This window comes from Bos mutus, chromosome 8 (assembly GCF_027580195.1).
Source record: "Bos mutus isolate GX-2022 chromosome 8, NWIPB_WYAK_1.1, whole genome shotgun sequence".
Taxonomy (NCBI): domain Eukaryota; kingdom Metazoa; phylum Chordata; class Mammalia; order Artiodactyla; family Bovidae; genus Bos; species Bos mutus.
Genome location: NC_091624.1, coordinates 60,879,622 through 60,897,388, shown reverse-complemented (window position 1 = coordinate 60,897,388; position 17,767 = coordinate 60,879,622).

Sequence of the window (17,767 nt, the reverse complement as noted above, 5' to 3'; positions counted from 1 at the left end):
CTTCTGACATAGGCATCAGAAGGGGGCAGAAAGAGTACCCGCTTGCTAGTGTTAACAATGAAGTTATATATTCCAAAGAATGTCTGGAGGTTGTAAGGACCTCCCATAATTTACATTTTAAGATAACAGAATTAGCCAGAGGGTTTTATCCAGAGACTGTCCTTAGGCAGGACACATTATTGTTATATAATCCTAAGGAATGTGGAGAAAGAAAAAAAGGTTGTCCTTTCTTCCTCCTTTAGAATTCCAGACCCCTCTCTCCTTGGGGACCCCTAGACTCCCTATCAACCTGCCTAGGAACTGACTCTCTCATTCCCCCCTTTTCTTTTAGGAGAATTATGTTGCTTAGGGAAAAGGGGTGTCATTCTCGTTCCATAACTGCTTCCGAGCTGACAAGGGGTGTTGTCCCTAAATTGGTGAGGCAACATATTCTCCTAATCCTCATATTGAGGATATCTGATCCAGGGGCCCCAAATAGTAGCTGGAGGAAGCTACAGCAGTAGCAGGAGTTTGAGCAACCATTTGTAACTTAAAAGCTTTCATGTGGCTAGAAACAAATCCAGTTATACAATTACAGATGCAGGGAGCAAACAGCAAAAACACAACATTCAGAATCAAAATTAAAAGTCACATTATGTCCATAGTTAAAGTGCAAATTGTTGCACCAGTCCATTTTAGGGTTGGCAGATGTCATCAGATGAATAAGAGGCATCACATATGATTGTTGTCGAAGGTATTTACAGACTTGGAGAAAGTCTTTTCCTTGAAGTGGGGATGTCCACCACGGGAAGCCTTCTACTGATGAAGAGGGGAGTGCTCCACAGACCCAGCAGTTTATCCTTTAGATCCTCCAGAGCTGCATAGTTTAAAGCTAGGAATTGAGAATAATCGTGATCAGGTGTTTCATTTTCCTTCTCAGGAAGGAAAGTGGTAGGATTTAAATTTCCACAAACTTTAAGCTTAGTTACTGGTCCTTCTAACAACAATGACTGATACTTAAGAAGCCTACTGTCTGTCATCCAAATATTAACCTTAGAATTTAAGATTCTACTCACATCATGAGAAGTCAGTACAGTAAGGTTTCATCCATAAATTATTTTTAAAGCTTCAGGTGCTAATAAAGCCGCTGCCCCAATTACTCTTAGGCAGTGGGGCCACCCACGTGAAACTACATCTAATTCTCTGCTTAGATAAGCAATAGGTTGCTGGTGAGGCCCTCGGGGTTGTGTCAAAACTCCCAATGCCACACCTTTTCTTTCAGTGACAAACAAATTAAATTCTGACCCTGTGGGCAAGCTCAGAGCTGGAGCTTGCAGGAGAGCAGTCTGAAGAATCTTAAAAGCCTTTTGAGTTTCTGGAGACCAAACCAGTTTGTTGGTTTGGGCCTGCTGAGTTTCAGCTATAAGTTTATATAAAGGCCAGGTAAGTTCCCCGTAACCCGGAATCCAAATGCGACAGTAACCTGTGATTCCCAAAAATCCTCTCAATTGTCTTAAAGTCATAGGTAGGGGGTGATTTAGTATAGGTTTAATTCTCTCAGGGCCTATGGCCCTAGTCCCTTCTGATATGATTAGGCCCAGATATCTAACCGATTGTTGACAAAGCTGAGCCTTTTCTCTTGATGCCTTGTAACCACAGCCTGCCAGAAAGTTTAAGAAATCTTCTGAGGCTTGCAAACAAGCTTCCTCTGTCTCAGCACAGAGCAAAATATCATCTACATATTGTAACACCACCGCTTCAGAACTATTAAAGTTTTGTAGATCCCGTGACAAACTTTGTCCGAATAAGTGAGGACTGTCACGAAATCCCTGAGGCAAAACTGTCCAGGTTAACTGAGAAGCTGGCTGTGTAGGGTCTTCAAAGGCAAATAGAAATTGACTTTCTTCTGCCAAAGGCACTGAATAGATGGCATCCTTTAAATCAATTACTGAGAAATATTTGGCCCATTCAGGAATTTCAGACAATAGAGTATAAGGATTAGGCACCACGGGGTGTAAAGGAACTACAGCCTCATTTATTATTCGTAAATCTTGAACTAGTCTCCATTTACCATTCTATTTCTTTATACCCAAAATAGGAGTGTTGCAAGGACTGTTACAGGGAATTAATAGTCCCTGCTCCTTTAAATTTTTGATGATGGGTTTTAACACTTCCTTAACTAGGTTTCAGTGGATACTGAGCTTAACAACTGCAGGAATAGAATTTTGTGCTCAACCCACAGATTTTCCATCAGCCCATACTCTAGGATTTACATTTTGTTCAACTAAAGGGAGAGAAAGGAAGGGCTCCATATTCATGAAAACAGAGGCATGAACCTTGCTCAGTATATCCCTTCCCAAAAGGGGTGAGGGAGATTCTGGCACGATCAGAAACTCGTGTGAAAACAGCACAGAATCCCAGTTGCAAGATAAAGAATAACTGAAATAATACCTTTTGGCTCGTCCAGACAGTCCCATTACGGAAGCGGATCGTGAAGAAAGTGGGCCAGGGGCTTCAGTAAGCACAGAATAAGTTGCCCCAGTATCTAAAAGGAAATCGACGGATTGGCCCCCCACAATTATTAATACCCGGGGTTCCTCAGGTGTAATTAGGACGGGAGCTTGTGTGGGGACCCCCGGGCACCTTCAGTCCTGATTGTCTTGAGAGTCCGACCCCGGAGACCTATGCCTCTGGGGGGCAGTCTCTCTTCCAGTGTGGTCCTTTGCAGACCAGACATGGAGACGGGGACGGCTTAGATGCCTTAGGGCAATCCCGCTTTAGGTGCCCCTCCTTTCCACAGTAATAGCAAGCCCATCCCTTTTCACCTGGGTCCCTATGGGCATTTTTCTCAGGCTGTTTAAGAACGTTTTTCATAGCCATGGCGAAGGCTTCCACCTTTTCCTTTGTCTTTTTTTGCCTTTCTTTCTTTTCCTCATATTCCCTACCATAATAGACTGTCTGAGCCAGTTGTAACAGAGTATCTAAAGACTGATTTGGTCCATACGCCTGTTTTAATAGCTTACGGCGGATATCTGGAGCAGACTGAGTGAGAAATCTATCTTTAAGATCACTTTTCCCTCTTCACTTTCAGGATCAATCTCAGTGAATCTGCGAAGGCCTTCTCTCAATCTGTCTAGGAATTTACCAGGAGCTTCCTTCTCCTCCTGTTCTATGTCTGCCAATTTGCCATAGTTTAAAGGCTTAGAACGCGCCTGCCTAAGTCCTTCAAGAATACATCTAACAAGATGACTCTGATCCCATCTTCCTTTAGCTGTGTTGTAGTCCCAGTCTGGTTCTATAGTTGGGACCGCCTGATTCCCAGTGGGGAGGGCTGCTATCTCGTTCTCCCTCTTCTCTACTGATTCATTACCAAGCCATTCATCTCCATAAGCAACCGCTTTTCCCAAAACTCGAGTCTTTGACTTGGGAGTCAGCATTTGTCCCAAGATATACACCACATCCTTAAACCCATTGCAGTCCCAATCTGAGTAACCTTTAACCTCAGAGATGTTCTGGGAGCTAGAGCTCCATCTAGCTTCCAAACTTTCAATTCCTAGCGAGGCTAGGCGCTTTCTTGACTACCAATCCAAGTTTGGGACCTAAGCCACAGTACACAATAACAGTATAGATCACAAGTCCCTTGAAAGTCTATGATCTGATAGATTAGGTTGGTTCTTCTAATTCTCAAGGAGTTATGAAATGGTCAAAGAGACCGAAAAGTTTGACCGAGAAAGGAGGGTTCGGTCCACATGCTTTGCCCATTTCTGGTCAGTTCCCGAAGGAGACATTGGGTGCCTCTTGGCATTGGCAGGTCGGTATAATGCCCCGACAGGTTTCTGCCATAAGCCGTATGAGATCACCGTGGAACCGCAGAGCAGGGCTCCTTACTTGCTTCACACAGGGCATGCCATTCATTCACACAAGCACACCATAGAGTTAGTAAAGCACAGTAGAAAACGTGTTCGCTAAGAGAACAAAGAACTAAAGCTCCAAGCATCCTTACCTTGTCCTGAAGGATCCCGGACGAGCCCCCAAGATGAAAGGTTGTTGTTGAATCACGCGAAGACACCGGGATTCTTGGCCCCCAGAGGAGAAGAATTCAATCCGGGGCCAGAGACGAGGCTTGATTGCTCAGAGCTTTTGTGTAATAAAGTTTTATTAAAGTATAAAGGAGATAGAGAAAGCTTCTGACATAGGCATCAGAAGGGGGCAGAAAGAGTACCCCCGAATTGATGCTTTTGAACTGTGGTGTTGGAGAAGACTCTTGTGAGTCCCTTGGACTGCAAGGAGATCAGCCCTGGGATCTCTTTGGAAGGAATGATGCTAAAGCTGAAACTCCAGTACTTTGGCCACCTCATGCGAAAAGTTGGCTCGTTGGAAAAGACTCTGATGCTGGGAGGGATTGGGGGCAGGAGGAAAAGGGGACGACAGAGGATGAGATGGCTGGATGGCATCACTGACTCAATGGACGTGAGCCTCAGTGAACTCCGGGAGTTGGTGATGGACGGGGAGGCCTGGTGTGCTGCGATTCATGAGGTCGCAAAGAGTTGGACACGACTGAGTGACTGAACTGAACTGAACTGAATGACTTTCACTTTCACTTTTTCATATATAACATATATTTAAAAAATACACACAAACTTATGTTTATATACTATATAATGTTTAAAGGCCATGCATGATTTTTAAGTGCATTTAAATTCATATATAATTGTGATAGCCAGCCTGTAGGATGGCCTTTCATAATCCCTATTTATGAGAGCCCCCCTTGAACATGGGTTGGACCTAGTGACTTGCTTCTAAATAATAGAAGATTGACAGAAATGGTAGTATGTCGCTTTGAAATTAGGCTGTAAAAAGACTGTGGTTTCTGTGTTGGGTACCAATCTCTCTCTCTTTTCACTTGCTCTGGGGGAAACAAACTATTATGTTTTTAGCAGTCCTATGTAAAGATATATATGGCAAGAAACTAAAACCTCCAGCCAACAGTGAGAACTTGAGGTCTGCCAACAATCAGTGAGCTTGAAAAAAGTTTCTGTAATTGAGTCTTGAGATGACTGTGACCTTGGCTGACACCTTTAATGCAACTTTGTAAGATACTTTGACCCACAACTGCCCAGCTAGACCATATCTGGATACTTGACCCTCAAAATCTGTATGAGGTCATAATTGTTTATTGTTTTAAGCTGCTAAGTTTTGGGGTAATTTCTTATGCATAAAGAGAAAACTAATACAATAATATTTGATAATGTATATATATAATACCTGGACTTGTCTGGTGGGTCAGAAGGTAAAGAATCCACCTGCAGTGCAGAAGACCCACATTCGATCCCTGGGTCAGGAAGATGCCTTGGAGAAGGAAATGGCAACTCACTCCAGTATTCTTGCCTGGAAAACTCCATGGACAGAGGAGCCTGGCAGGCTATAGTCCATGGGGTTGCAAAGAGTCAGACATGACTTAGCCACTGAACAACAAACTTATGCCAGATATACCTCAATAACTTTTGACTCTTTAACCTAAAAGCATTGTTACTTCTTACCTCATGCAATCTGCTTTTTTTCTTTAGAGGAGTTTGGTATTAAACTTTAGTCATAAGAATTTTTTCTGAGAGACTCTTTTTGGGGGCAATGGAGGGAGCATTGTCTCTTTTTGTATTGCTTTGTAAGAGATTTTATATATCCTATATATTCATTATTTTCTTGATATATTTAGGATAATGTCTCCCAATCTACTGGTTACTTGAAAAGTCAGTTTATTTGGTATCATTGTCAACCAGATGTACTTACTGCTACTGCTACTGCTAAGTCACTTCAGTCGTGTCCAACTCTGTGCGACCCCATAGACGGCAGCCCACCAGGCTCCCCCGTCCCTGGGATTCTCTAGGCAAGAACACCGGAGTGGGTTGCTAGATACTCTTAATTTTAAAATTTTCTTTAGACATCTTGGATTTTTATAGTTTTTTTTTTTTTTTTTTTTAAGAATTCTTCTTCCTTCTAAGATTACAAACTTCTGTTTTATTTCTTTTGCTGCTTATTTTTATAATATTAGTATTAATTTTCTAATCTTTAAAATAATTGTTTATGCTTAGCTTTCCTAAATTTAAAAACCATATTTCTATTCTTTTATAAAATAAATGCAATTTTTCTTTATATTAAGAAAATTTTATTCATAACTTTATTACTTTTATTTTGAAATATTTCTTTTAAAAGTTTTGTTACTTCAGTTGTTTCAGATTATCTTGTTAGAGTCTACATTTTATATAGGATAAAATATTTTATCTTAGATATATTTTGAAATATTTTAAAAGTATCTTAAAATATTTTATCTTATTGAAATTAGATAAAATATTTCTTTTAAAACACTTTATTGCAAAATATAAAAATAATGCAAAAGTTTCTGTACACGGTAACAAATCTAGTGTTTATGCAGTTGACACCTATGTGCTTTCCAACTAGGTCAAGAGAGCTTTGATAACGTCTATAGAGCTTTTGTTTTTTACAGAAGGTTCTGAAGAAAACATGACAAAATATTAATAATTAAAAATCTACTTAATGCTTTTACAGGTGTTATATTATTCTCTGGGCTTTATGCTTAAACTAGCTCATGATAATAACATCATCAATAATAAAAGAGAAATCATTAGCCCTGGAAAGCTAAAACAGTATTAGTAACATTTTCCACTATTTAAGATAACCCTTCAATATAGGTTTTAATGGTGAAAAGAAAAAGTTAAAAGGAAGGTTTGTGGGAAAAAATACTCCAAACCACTTCTGCCTGCATACTCTCTAGAGAGAAATGAGTGAACCTAGCTAATAGTCTGAAGTCATTAACTTCTTACAACAGAGACATTTGATTGTAGAATGCCTAATTTTTCTACCTTGCTTAGTTAAGAAAATAATAAGATCTTACCCAGAGTAAAATGACTACAAGATGTTAATTTACTGTTCACAAGGTTTATTCCAAAAAGGAGGATATAACACAACACAAAATCTTTATTGGGTTATAAATCCCCCTTTGGGTGCACATGGAGTTGATGACCCATGAGTGTATGAGGCTAATTAAGATTTCTTAAAAAGACTCCAGGGAAGAGATTGTACAGAGCCCTCAAGTCATGGAAAGAGTCCAGAAAATTAAAGGAAAAATAAAGAAAACAAAAGTGGAAATATGTTTGACTAATAGAAGCTAGGCATCTATTTATGGGGTTGTCTTTTGTAGATATCTGCATCAAAATATCTTTCAAGAGATTCCTGGTTCCAGCATGAGTTGCTCTAATTTAAGTCTATTAGTTAATAGCGTGATCTGTAAATTTTTGATGGGAAGATAGTTATCCGATGGTTCTCAAACTCAAAGAATCATGTGGAAGGTATGTTAAAAAGTAAACTCACTGTTCCCAGAATTCCTGATTCAGTGAGTCTGAGGTGGGGCAACGATTAGCAAGTTCCTAGAAAACCACACTTTGGGATGCTATAGTAGATACTCTTGATGTCTACCTGGATCCTTTTTATCCACTGCTGCATCCAACCCTCTGTTGTTAACAGCATATACCTACTAACTTCCTCAGAAAATTATCCTGGCTGAGGGAGCTGCCTTTCATGGAGATGCCTGAAAGGTCACCAGCCTGTTCTCCACCAGTCATCTCCCTAGTACCTCTAGCAGTCAGTCATTGACTGAAAGAGGCAAACTAGAGTCTGGCTTCTCTTTCCTTAAGAGAAGACAACTCTGTAATCCTGTAATCTACCTCTTGTAATCTACCAACCGGAAGTGGTCTCCAAGTCTTTCATTACCTGGTTGGCAGGGGCCAAAACTGCTTCTGCTTCCTTCTATTTTCCTCAATCTTTTGCCGGTTTTTCATGAGGAATATACCTTCAGTAAGTTGCTGGTGCCTAAATCTCTGTCTTTGGCTCTGCTTCTAGGGGACCAGACTAAGACAATAGGCAAAACATACACTTAGGTTTCTAGGAGTTGTTCGAAATTGTATCTCCTTGGTAGTTTTCTGTTGCTGCTGCTGCTAAATCGCTTCAGTCATGTATGACTCTGTGCACCCTCATAGACAGTAGCCCACCAGGCTTCCCCGTCCCTGGGATTCTCCAGGCAAGAACACTGGAGTGGGTTGCCATTTCCTTCTCCAATGCATGAAAGTGAAAAGTGAAAGTGAAGTCACTCAGTTGCGTCCAACTCTTCATGACCCCATGGACTGCAGCCTACCAGGCCCCTCTGTCCATGGAATTTTCCAGGCAAGAGTACTGGAGTGGGGTGCCATCGCCTTCTCCGTGGTAACTTTCTAGGTTCAAGTAAAAGCTGTTCACTGAGGTCTGTTCTCTGGTTAGTTGTTGCTTCTTTGTCATTAAACATTTATACTTGAAAAAGTATCTGTGGACTTGGCATGCAGGACTGTTTTGTTCAAAGCACGTTTAAAGAACAATAGCTGCTTTGTCTAGCTTTAAACACTTAGTTCTAAAACTGGTTGAAAACAGGAAAAAAATATGAAGCTGATCAGGCCAAATTTTAGCCATGGAAAAAAGTTGATCTTAAAAATCAGGAAAAGAGACTATAATGTGCTTATAATGAAATGACAAGGAGGAATAGATTTATGGGAGAGTGGAGGGAAGCCTGGTTTGAAATGTATTACTATCCAGCTCATATTAGCTCATATTATATGACTGAGAGCTAACTGTCATTAGCTCTGAGGTGTCATTAGTGCTGCTACTGATATGCCTTCCCCTAAGGGCCAACTGGAGAAGGAAATGGCAACCCACTCCAGTACTCTTGCCTGGAAAATTCCATGGACGGAGGAGCCTGGTAGGCTACAGTCCATGAACTCGCAAAGAGTTGGACACGACTGTCTCCAGCAGTAGGTGGGATGATGCTAAAAGGATTTTCCTAACTTCAAGTTTAAAAGGTAACTGGAGCCTTTTTCATTCCTCCTCAAACCCAGCAAATCTGTGAATTTGCACTGGCAACAGCTCAGCTTTTTTTTTTTTTTAAACCATTTAATTTATTTTTTTCATATATGATATAGGAAACAGCTCAGCTTTATGTCAAAAAATTGTGTGGTGTGTAGGTGTTGACCTGATGCTTGATCAGACCAAGGTTTAGATCTTGGTTTTGCCCTGAAGCTAATCGAAGGCAAGTTATCTCAGCGCTGATGACCTCAGTTTCTTCTGTTAAATGTGGCTGAATGAGATAGTATTTATAAAAGCCTGCAGCATATTTCTCGGCTAAGTGCTCTTTTTTTTTTTTTTTTTCCCACTCTCCGAGATATTTGATTCCATCTCATTTCTTCCTTGCTTATAAAACAAGTGTGCTATCAGGTGTCCTTCCCAGTAGGCTCTTTTGATTGCTGATTCTAGGGGTCTGCATTCCTTCAACCCTTTGATATTTAGAGAGCTGGCTTGCATATTGTATATAGCCACTGGGGAAGAATATAGCCACACAGGCTATCACCATCTCGGCAATTTTCTTACGGAAGGTGAGCAAGATAAATGCAAAGTATGATTAGCTCTGGGACTGTGAACAAAATGATGTAACCAGATTTAAAAAACCCAAACAAAAGCTAACACCCTCTCTCAAGAACTTGTAAATTGAAACAGTGATAATGTTTCCAAATGCAGAAGGAATATAAACTGGTTATTCCACTCTATGTTTAGTCACTTAATTTCATTCCTTAAATTGTCCTTTTCATCACCAAATTAGAAAAAAAAAAAAAAAAAAAACACAGCACATCCTTTTGATCTCCCAGGGCAAAATGGTTTGACATATGTTTTCCTGGCAAGTTATGATACAGACATAGCTGACATTTTGATGACATCGGTAAGTCAAAGGCTAATAGAAGTTAGGGAGCAGTCCTTTCATGTTAGAGCTCACACAGTAAACAGTCATAGGATTATCCTGACAAATGTCAGTTTTGAACTAAAATAAATGAGGGCACACTTTTGGACTTCATGCATTGCTGCTTTAGGTACTTAGTTTGAAACATAAACTAAACCATAAATCCAATCTTCTTATCAGCATTCCAGCAGGGTCAGGAAAGGATCCCAGAAGTAGAGCAAGAAAAATCTTCATACTCACCATTCAGTTCACTTCAGTTCAGTTCAGTCGCTCAGTCGTGTCCAACTCTTTGCAACCCCATGAATTGCAGCACGCCAGGCCTCCCTGTCCATCACCAACTCCCAGAGTTCACTCAAACTCACGTCCATCGAGTCAGTGATGCCATCCAGACATCTCATCCTCTGTCGTCCCCTTCTCCTCCTGCCCCCAATCCCTCCCAGCATCAGGGTCTTTTCCAACAAGTCAACTCTTCGCATGAGGTGGTCAAAGTATTGGAGTTTCAGCCTCAGCATCAGTCCTTCCAATGAACACCCAGGACTGGTCTTCTTTAGGATGGACTGCTTGGATCTCCTTGAAGTCCAAGGGACTTGCAAGAGTCTTCTCTAGCATCACAGTTCAAAAGCATCAATTCTTCGGTGTTCAGCTTTCTTCACAGTCCAACTCTCACATTCATACATGACCACTGGAAAAACCATAGCCTTGACTAGACGGACCTTTGTTGACAAAGTAATATCTCTGCTTTTTATTATGCTATCTAGGTTGGTCATAACTTTTCCTTGCCTTGGAAATGAACAGAGATCATTCTGTCGTTTTTGAGATTGCATCCAAGTACTGCATTTCGGACTCTTGTTGACCATGATGGCTACTCCATTTCTTCTAAGGGATTCCTGCCCACAGTAGTGGATATAATGATTATCTGAGTTAAATTCACCCATTCCAGTCCATTTTAGTTCACTGACTCCTAGATATCGACGTTCACTCTTGCCGTCTCCTGTTTGACCACTTCCAATTTGCCTTGATTCATGGACCTGACATTCCAGGTTCCTATACAATATTGCTCTTTACAGCATTGGACCCTGCTTCTATCACCAGTCACATCCACAACTGGGTATCATTTTTTCTTTGGCTCTATCTCTTCATTCTTTCTGGGGTTATTTCTCCACTTATCTCCAGTAGCATATTGGGCACCTATTGACTTGGGGAGTTCCTCTTTTAGTATTCTATCATTTTGCCTTTTCATACTGTTCATGGGGTTCTCAAGGCAAGACTACTGAAGTGGTTTGCCATTCCCTTCTCCAGTGGACCACATTCTGTCAGACCTCTCCACCATGACCTGCCCGTCTTAGGTGGCCCCACACGGCATGGCTTAGTTTCATTGAGTTAGACAAGGCTGTGGTCCATGTGATCAGATTGGCTAGTTTTTTGTGATTATAGTTTCAGTATGTCTGCCCTCTGATGCCCTCTCGCAACACCTACCATCTCACGTGGGTTTCTCTTACCTTAGACGTAGGGTGTCTCTTCATGGTTGCTCCAGCAAAGTGCAGCCGGACTGCTCCTTACCTTGGACAAGGTTGCCTCTCCTGACCTTGAATATGAAGTAGCTCCTCTAGGTCCTCCTGTGCCCACACAGCCACTGCTCCTTGGACATGGGGTTGCTCCTCTTGGCCGCCGCTCCTGACCTTGGGTGTGTGGTAGCTCCTCTCGGCCACGGTTCTGCACGGTGCATCACCATTAATTTCTCCATTAATCTGTTTTGAATTCTAAGCCCTAACTCCAAAGGTGTAAAATAAATCAGAACAAATTAATTAGCACATTCTACTGCAATTAGATTTAAGTTCAGTGTTCTGGGTAGAGGAGTTCAAGACAACATGTGTTGAATTAGGGATTTGGAGGCATACTGAAATAAGCATGATTTTTGGCTTGTGTTTTCATCTGGTGAGGTAGACAGATGCACATGTAAAGTCTCACTCATGTCTATAGTGACTGAGCTGTGGGAACATAAAAAATTTTACTCTTTCTATTGAGTCAGTTGTTTTTTCATAAAGTCCATGTTGGATGGACAACTGGGATTCCTCCCTCTCTCTGGTTTCCCTTTCTCTGCCTTCCTGTCCATGGGTTTTAGCCATCTTTTCTCCTGTTGATTCTCTGGAATTCAGTTAGTACCAGATTGGTTCCAATTACAACTGTTTTCCCTCTGAAGGGAGCTAAGGCTGTGGGTTCCAAAGCCTGTGTCCAGTTGCCTTTAGACACAGCAGCAAATTCAGAGTACTATCACAATGGATATTTTGTTTTTGAGGAAAATAACTTGACCTCTGCTGGACATCACGTGAACTACATTATTTAAGTTATTATCTTTTTTATTGAGGTACAGTTGATGTACAATATTATATAAGTTTTAGATGTTCAACATCAGATCAGATCAGATCAGTCACTCAGTTGTGTCCGAATCTTTGCAACCCCATGAATTGCAGCATGCCAGGCCTCCCTGTCCATCACCAACTCCCGGAGTTCACTGAGGCTCACGTCCATCGAGTCAGTGATGCCATCCAGCCATCTCATCCTCTGTCATCCCCTTCTCCTCCTGCCCCCAATCCCTTCTAGCATCAGAGTCTTTTCCAATGAGTCAACTCTTCATCTGAGGTGGCCAAAGTACTGGAGTTTCAGCTTCAGCATCATTCCTTCCAAAGAAATCCCAGGGCTGATCTCCTTCAGAATGGACTGGTTGGATCTCCTTGCAGTCCAAGGGACTCTCAAGAGTCTTCTCCAACACCACAGTTCAAAAGCATCAATTCTTCGGTGCTCAGCCTTCTTCACAGTCCAACTCTCACATCCATACATGACCACAGGAAAAACCATAGCCTTGACTAGATGGACCTTTGTTGGCAAAGTAATGTCTCTGTTTTTCAATATGCTATCTAGGTTGGTCATAACTTTCCTTCCAAGGAGTAAGCGTCTTTTAATTTCATGGCTGCAGTCACCATCTGCAGTGATTTTGGAGCCCCCCAAATAAAGTCTGACACTGTTTCCACTGTTTCCCCATCTATTTGCCATGAAGTGATGGGACCGGATGCCATGATCTTCGTTTTCTGAATGTTGAGCTTTAAGCCAACTTTTTCACTCTCCACTTTCACTTTCATCAAGAGGCTTTTTAGTTCCTCTTCACTTTCTGCCATAAGGGTGGTGTCATCTGCATATCTGAGGTTATTGATATTTCTCCCGGCAATCTTGATTCCAGCTTGTGTTTCTTCCAGTCCAGCGTTTCTCATGATGTACTCTGCATAGAAGTTAAATAAACAGGATGACAATATACAGCCTTGACGAACTCCTTTTCCTATTTGGAACCAGTCTGTTGTTCCATGTCCAGTTCTAACTGTTGCTTCCTGACTGTAGTGATTCACAATTTTAAGGGTTATGTTCTATTTATAGTTATTATAAAATATTGAGTATATTCCAGGTGTTGTACAACATATCCTTGTAGCTTATGTATTTTGTACATAGTAGTTTGTCCTTCTTAATCACCTACTCCTATTATCCCCTCCTCTTTCCCTCTTCCCCATGGTGACCACTAGTTTGTTTTCTATATCTGTGAGTCTGTTTCTTTTTTTATTATATTTATTAGTTTGTTTCATTTTTTAGATTCTGCATATAAGTGATATCATGTGTATTTATTTTTCTCTGTCAGACATTTCATTTAGCGTAATACTCTTCAAGTCCATTCATGATGTTGCAAATGATAAAATTTCATTTTTTTCTTATGGTTGAGTAGTATTTCATTGTATGTATGTATTTTCTTTATCCACTTATCTGTTGCTGAACACTTAGGTTACATCCATATTTTGGCAATTGTAAATAATGTAGCAGTGAACACTGGGGTACATGTAATTTTTTGAATTAGTGTTTTCATTTTTTTTTTTGGATATATACCCAGGAGTGGAATTGTTGATAAATGGCACTTTTAACATAAAGTGCTGTATTGCTTTTAATTAAGTCATAGTTGCAGTGATAAAAACCTTGAAAATCAGTATCCTTGAAAATCAGTGTGCAATAGGAAAGGAGGATGGCAATGTGCAGGCTAATTCCAAGACTTAAGAAGTTGTGTGGCGTCCAATAGGTGCACACATCTCATTAGCTAAGTGATTGTGGTTATTTGAAAATAACAAAAATATTGCAATTTATGCATAGTATTTTTTTCAAACTGCTCTAAGTTGTTAGGCTTAAGGTGCTTATTAAGGATTTAGATTTAATAACTTCATAATTGGAACTGTTAGGTATTGTGTTTGATCTTAATTAAGTTGACATTTAAGGTGTCTTGGACTGAGAAAGTCTAGAGAACTCTGAGCTGGAGGCAAGGTGACATGTGAAGGTCCTCCACTTATGAGAAAAATAGAGTGTTTTCTCTGTAATATTAACCACCGTTTTATGGCATAATTTTGATATGAGTCTGAATCATATGCTCTTTTACTCTCTTTCATCTGCTCAAAGGTCTCTTTTGAGGGAAGAAGTATAAATGTCAATGCATGGTGGTGGGAATGGGGAGAGAAAGAAAAGGGATTAAAGAAGAAGAAAATCCTGTCCTGTCCACATAAAGGTAATTATTATACACATACTAAAAGTGAGGTTCAAAGACATTGTAATGGGGAATCAGAAGAGAAGGTACATGAAAATAAACGGTTAAATCTGTTATTTCCTCTCTCCCTTCTGTAGGTGGGCTGGTTAGATTTTAGAGTCCATAATACTGAACTGTAGTATTTTATAGTTGGAGATGACCTCAGGGTTGCTCTAATATTGAACATTAGAATTTTCTCCTGTTACAGAGGAGGGAACAGATCTAAAGAGGGAACGAGATTTGTGGAAGGTCCCTCTGACAGGCTGAGGTCTGAGACTAGATCTGTATTTGGGGAGATCCCACCCCTCACTTTTTCTGTTTTTTAGGCATATCCTTATGTACCACTGGGTCATGGCTGCTGTGAGGACAGCAGGCTAGTGCTCTGCCTCAATGGAATGGTGCCACTTGGTAGCCAATGTCTCATATCACACACACATGGAAAATACACACAAAGTCAAAATTCAATCACCAGCCTGTTAGTATTAGTCCTGTATTCATCCCTGAGAAAAATTACAAAGCCCTTAAATCCAATCCTTGCATCCAGTTCACTGTTTTTCACACACCATGCTGCACTTATAAACTGATGCTGTTAATATGTCCAGATATTCTTTTCCAAGGTCATGAGCTGAGAGTAATTGTGTTGTTATCAACTGCAGGCCATGTATTATTGGTTTCTCTTTTTTAAACTAGTGCTTTAAGAAGAATCCTATTAAATTTTTATACGTTCAAAAGGTGTGCAGGAATTATAGGCGATTGTTTTTTATTGAAGTATATTTATAGCACTTTTCCCCATATAATAGGGGACAATGATCATATGAGATTCAGTATTAGAAATTATCTTTTTTTGCATAGAAGTCTTTGTTTGAAATAATATTCTGTGAGCAATTCTGCCTTACCTGCTTGAACATGAAGCAGAAGGCTAGTAGGAAATATACCAGCATTAATTCTCCAAACCTACTGGGAATATTAATTCTCAGGGACATCTGGGAAGTACTTAAGCAGAACATAAAGAAATACATCTACCCCAGAGATCTGATATGTCTGTAAGTCTAAAATAGATACTCTGAGCTGGTGAAGAATTTTCAGGACTATAAAAAGGAATATTAAAGAGGGAATTTTAATAAAAGGGAAAAGATAGTGAAGAAGACCTAAAGAAGGAAGATCTGGGAGAAAGGTGCCAGGTGGTTTCAGAAAATAACAGGAATTTTAATGCTATTTTATTATTTGGTAGGAATGGAAAAGCAGCCTCATATAGTAGAAAGACAGGGCCTAGAGCCGTGTAGTCATGGGTGTTTGTGCCCTGGTTTCTACTGGCTCATAAGCACACTATTCAAGAGGAATGCCAGAGCCTTACTAGTATTAGGACAAGTCATGGATGACATGCTGTAAAACTGTGATGTTTTTAACTGACTATGAACACACGAACAAAGCTAGTGGAGGTGATGGAATTCCAGTTGAGCTATTTCAAATCCTGGAAGATGATGCTATGAAAGTGCTGCACTCAATATGCCAGCAAATTTGGAAAACTCAGCGGCGGCCACAGGACTGGAAAAGGTCAGTTTTCACTCCAATCCCAAAGAAAGGCAATGCCAAAGAATGCTCAAACTACCACACAATTGCACTCATCTCACATGCTAGTAAAGTAATGCTCAAAATTCTGCAAGCTAGGCTTCAGCAATACATGAACCGTGAACTTCCAGATGTTCAAACTGGTTTTGGAAAAGGCAGAGGAACCAGAGATCAAATTGCCAACATCCACTGGATCATGGAAAAAGCAAGAGATTTCCAGAAAAACATCTATTTCTTCTTGATTGACTATGCCAAAGCCTTTGACTGTGTGGATCACAATCAACTGTGGAAAATTCTGAAAGAGATGGGAATACCAGACCACCTGACCTGCCTCTTGAGAAACCTCTATGCAGGTCAGGAAGCAACAGTTAGAACTGGACATGGAACAACAGACTGGTTCCAAATAGGAAAAGGAGTACGTCAAGGCTGTATACTGTCACCCTGCTTATATAACTTCTATGCAGAGTACATCATGAGAAACGCTGGACTAGAAGAAACACAAGCTGGAATCAAGATTGCTGGGAGAAATATCAATAACCTCAGATATGCAGATGACACCACCCTTATGGCAGAAAGTGAAGAGGAATCCAAAGGCCTGTGATGAAAGTGAAAGAGGAGAGTGAAAAGGTCGGCTTAAAGCTCAACATTCAGAAAACGAAGATCATGGCATCTGGTCCCATCACTTCATGGCAAATAGATGGGGAAACAGTGGAAACAGTGTCAGACTTTATTTTTGGGGTGGCTCCAAAATCACTGCAGATGGTGACTGCAGCCATGAAATTAAAAGACGCTTACTCCTTGGAAGGAAAGTTATGACCAACCTAGATAGCATATTCAAAAACAGAGACATTACTTTGCCAACAAAGGTCCGTCTAGTCAAGGCTATGGTTTTTCCAGTGATCATGTATGGATACGAGAGTTGGACTGTGAAGAAAGCTGAGCACCGAAGTATTGATGCTTTTGAACTGTGGTGTTGGAGAAGACTCTTGAGAGTCCCTTGGACTGCAAAGAGATCCAATCAGTCCATTCTAAAGGAGATCAGTCCGGGGTGTTCTTTGGAAGGACTGATGTTGAGGCTGAAACTCCAATACTTTGGCCACCTTATGCTAAGAGTTGACTCATTGGAAAAGACTCTGATGCTGGGAGGGATTGGGGGCAAGAGGAGAAGGGGATGACAGAGGATGAGATGGCTGGATGGCATCACTGACTCGATGGACATGAGTTTGGGTGAACTCCGGGAGATGATGATGGACAGGGAGGCCTGGTGTGCTGCAGTTCATGGGGTTGCAAAGATTCGGACACAACTGAGAGACTGAACTAAACTGAACTGAACACAATTTCACAGAATTAATATTTGTTACCAACATAGATGGGTAGCAAATCCCATCTGTGAGACATTGAAGGGAGCCCATCAAGTCAACAGCAATGTTTGTTTCTTCAAAAAGCCTTCCTTGGGTATAAGAGTATCTTGCTTATTTTCATTAGCTGATTTTCATTGTGCGTATTTCATTCATGCCTCTAAATAGATCACCTGGAGGTGACTTTTTTTCCCAATGGTCTTGTACCTACTTTTGGCTTTCATAGTTGCCCTTCTGGGTAAAATTGGACTATGAGACAAATGGTGAATGTTTCTCCAAGAACTTCTAGGTTTTGATAATTTTAGGTAATTATGTCAACGTCAGACACGTTTCATACACATATACATATATCACAAGATTTTGAGTCTTTTGTTCTTTAGTACTTCTGGGTGATCTTGACCTGCAACCATCTTGTAACCAACCATC